General features: G+C 26.9%; 1 long non-coding RNA gene across 1 annotated transcript; it reads left to right on the top strand.

Annotated features, from left to right (window-relative positions):
• Positions 1 to 747: 747 nt before the first annotated feature.
• LOC145579003 (uncharacterized) lies at positions 748 to 3,532 on the top strand. Its single transcript, XR_014098967.1, has 2 exons — positions 748 to 1,396; positions 2,981 to 3,532. It is a non-coding gene; the product is annotated as an uncharacterized LOC145579003 (long non-coding RNA).
• The last annotated feature ends 351 nt before the right edge of the window (positions 3,533 to 3,883 follow it).

Raw genomic sequence — 3,883 nt, 5'->3', positions numbered from 1 at the left:
AAGAGACGATGACTTGATAATGAAAGATGTAGTATTAAAATTCATATAATAATACTAAAATCATAGTAAAACATAAGGAAAGAATAGTAGGGGTGTAAGGTGTTAAAAATAGGGGGATGGATGATAAGTTTAGAATGAAATTCATATGAATACATTTATAATACTCCATATATAAAATTGTATCGATAATTAAAGTTACAGAGTATTAATTAAAAAGTTTATATACATTATTGGTATAAATATCGATCATGAACATAAACAAACTCGTTGTCTAAACACATTGTGCAAAAACTAACATCAATCATATCCTTTCAAATAAGGAAAAGTATCTTATACTACCTAAAACTTGAGATACCCTATATAATTGAGGTTTAATCCCCATAAAATATCTCTTAAACATAATTTTAGTAACCGATATCATTAAACGACTATCGACCTTTGTTTTTTTAGTTATAGACTTATAGAAATAGATTTAACGATTGATTTTTATCAAATAAAATTGTCATTTTACTGATAATAATAACTACTCGTAATTTTCATTGATTATTACCCGTATTTAACTCTATGTTTAATATAGTTAATTAGTTGATGAGACGATAATATGATGACGAAAGATATAAATTTAAAATTAATTTAATAATAGTAACACATAAGGAAAGAAAGAATAGTAGGGATATATATATTGATTAGGTGGGGGAGGAGCGTGGGATTGATCTCTCATTTCTCTAATTTCCCTTTCTCATAGATTTCTCCTTTTTCCTTCTACTTCAAATACCACCCTACCAAACAAACCCTATCACCTTAATTTTCCCCTCTTTCTCCTTCTCAACCTTAATTCCCTACTATTTCTCATATTCCAACCCCCTTTTTTTTCCCTCTCCCTCTTTCTTACTATCATATACTATACTCCAAATTTCATCACATCACCTTCATGTATAGATGTTTAGTTTATGCGAAACAATCGAAACAACAATCGTTTCGTTGCATATATACTTGTATGCCGGTTTAGAGATATTTAGCGATGAAAAATTACATATATGTAGAATGTCAATATTCATTTACGCGTATGCCTGGCTCCCTGTATGCCATACACAGAGTCCACCGGATTATCGATGGCCTCCATGGATGGCGTATGAGGAGCCAAGCATACTCCTTTTAATTTTTACATTCCATTTTAATTAATTGACTTGCTCATTTTTATTCTTTTATTCTTCTAATTATTTTTGATACAATCTTGCTTTTATTACAACTAGTATATATTTTTTTTATATGATTTGATTTCGTAAAGTAACTATTCTTCAGGGAAATTAACTCTACTTTTTGGTCCGTCAACAGGTTGGAAAGATATTGTTGAATGATGAGCTGCCAAAACTTGCTTAATTCAAAATTTTAAAAGGTGATATTTTACTCTAATTGTATTATTGAGCTGTTAAATTTGCTTAACTTTGATTTTAATTATGTATTTACTTGTAATTTTTAAAGTAAAATTTTTTAAGAAAAGTGTATTTTGTGTAATAAAAACTATATCAATGGCAGATCTAAATGGATTGATTTAAAAATATAATATTTACGTATCATAATTATTCATATTTTTCTTCTAATTATGTAGCACAATCGTCGAATTAATTTGTTAGAATAAAATTAATTTCCAGCAAATCTTTATTAATCCAAATTTAAAATTAAATATCGATGTTAATATTTTGATGTTAACTTATATAGTCTGGGTCTCCTACAATATGGGCCGTTTATTTCATAGGAAAAAATTGTGAGCTTCACCGTGAAGCCAAGCTAACATGCAAGAAGAAAAGACTGATTTTTTTTTTTTTTTTTTTTTTTTTTTTTTTTTTTTTTTTTTTTATCTTTTTTTTATCAGAAAAAGATTTGTAAGTTCAAAATAAGTAGCTGAGGCCTCATTTGGTATTATTGTGGTTTTTCTTTTTTTGGTTTTTTTTGTTTTTAAAAACCATATGATAAATGTCTTATGATAAATCAAAAATTAGTCAAATTTATTAAAATCATAATAATTTTGAAAACTGACAACCGAAAAGAAGAAACACCTTTTACTTATTTCCTATTTTTGGTTTTTTATTTTTAAAAAAACATAAAACTAAAAACTAAAAACTAAAAACGATGCCTGATATTTGGGAAAGATTTTAATTTCCTTAGTTAGAATATTATTTTCATATTCATGTAAGAATATTTCCTGTATAATGTATATATTATTACGTATCTATATGGAAAAAAAAATTATATATATATATATATTCTGAATCGTAACTCTCAATGTCATATATTTTTCTTGTTATTATGTACCAGTACGAAGTAAATAAAAATAAATCAACTACAAAAAATAAGTTGTCAATGTTTTGAAAAGTCATTGGATTTGATTAGAAATTAGAAATGTGCTTAAGTTAGGTATATATTTCAAGGCTCGGAAGAAGGAAAGGTCTAATTCCTTATCAAATGCTTAAAAGCGAGTTTAAAGATTTTCGTCCATTAATATTTTTAATACAAATTGTTAGATAATTAACCATTATATACATCTGAAAAACAAATGTTCAGATTTTTTATTTTTTAAAACGGTGTGAGTCTTGTATAATCCTATTGGTGCTATCTTAAAAATAAAAAGTTTCCAAATTATTCGAAATATGGTGAGATTTATTGCTTGTAATAATTTTTTTTCAAGTATTAATTAGTGATTTGAAAATTAAATGACTCATTGAATATAGTATTTCAATTTATTTATTATTTTGTTTATGTCTCCGATTTTTATTATTTGTAACTTTGGAATATTTTATATTATTAATAAAAGTTGGAGGTAGTAATAGTTGTCTTGAATGTTTTTTTTTTTATTTTTTATTTTTTTTATTTTTTTTTAATGCCTAAAAATGTAATCTTTATGTTAAATGGTTAATTACAATTTAAACTTTATTTTTTAAAAGAATTTCTTTTGAACAACTCAAATTCTCCACTCTAACAGTATAGATATACGAAGTGGTATAGATTTAAGGAGCATATAATCTTCGTGCGGCAAGAGACAACATAGAAGTTACAACACACTTTACAGACTAACGCAGAGCATGCTTTGTCTCTCATCAGCTTGGGAATCTAATATGGTGTACATACATACATTATTTGTATATTTCATCTCTTTTGTGTCTTTGGCGCCGTGGGGATGCGCGGTATTTTAGGACACCCATGTGATAAAGAGAGTGATAGAGAGACAAATTAGAAAAAGTGGTCACACCATGAATCAAGATTACAACTCTTGTATTTCAAAACAACTAAAATGCTTATAGGAAAGAAAAGTATTGTAACTAAAAAGTCGAAATAAGTGTTTTTCTCAAGGCAATTATTAGATGTCTGTGGATGCTCGAGGAAACAAATTATCTTTTATCTATCTTGTTAATAAATAAGCTACGGGGTACCTTAACTAGACCTTTACATTGATATATCTATGTGCGAATGTATTTAGGAAATACAGAGTAGAAGGGTAATGATATAAGCATGGGAGTGAAATTTTTCCTAACTCTATACCTAGTGATCTCCATTGTTATGATCTCCATTCTTTACCTTTTTTTCCTCATAAAAAATCAATTGTAACCCGATTTTACTTTAACAGACTAGTTAGCATTAATTTAAAAATGCATGACACAATTTATTATTTTCATATTTAGCGAAACCCTTAACTGTAGTACAGTATCATTTTTCTAAAACTAATTATAAATTGAAAATAAAATATAACACAGTAAACACACAACTCAACTCTGGTGTTATTATTCCCAAAACTGACTTCAGCGTTCCCAATATTATCGTTATTATTGTCTCAAACAATGTCGAATAAAAGTATGTCATTACATTGGGATGATTAAATTAAGAGCTG

This window comes from Chenopodium album, chromosome 14 (genome assembly GCF_948465745.1).
Source record: "Chenopodium album chromosome 14, dcCheAlbu1.1, whole genome shotgun sequence".
In the NCBI taxonomy this organism is placed as follows: Eukaryota; Viridiplantae; Streptophyta; class Magnoliopsida; order Caryophyllales; family Amaranthaceae; genus Chenopodium; species Chenopodium album.
Note: the sequence above shows the minus strand (reverse complement) of the source record. Positions and strands in the feature narration are given on the sequence as shown.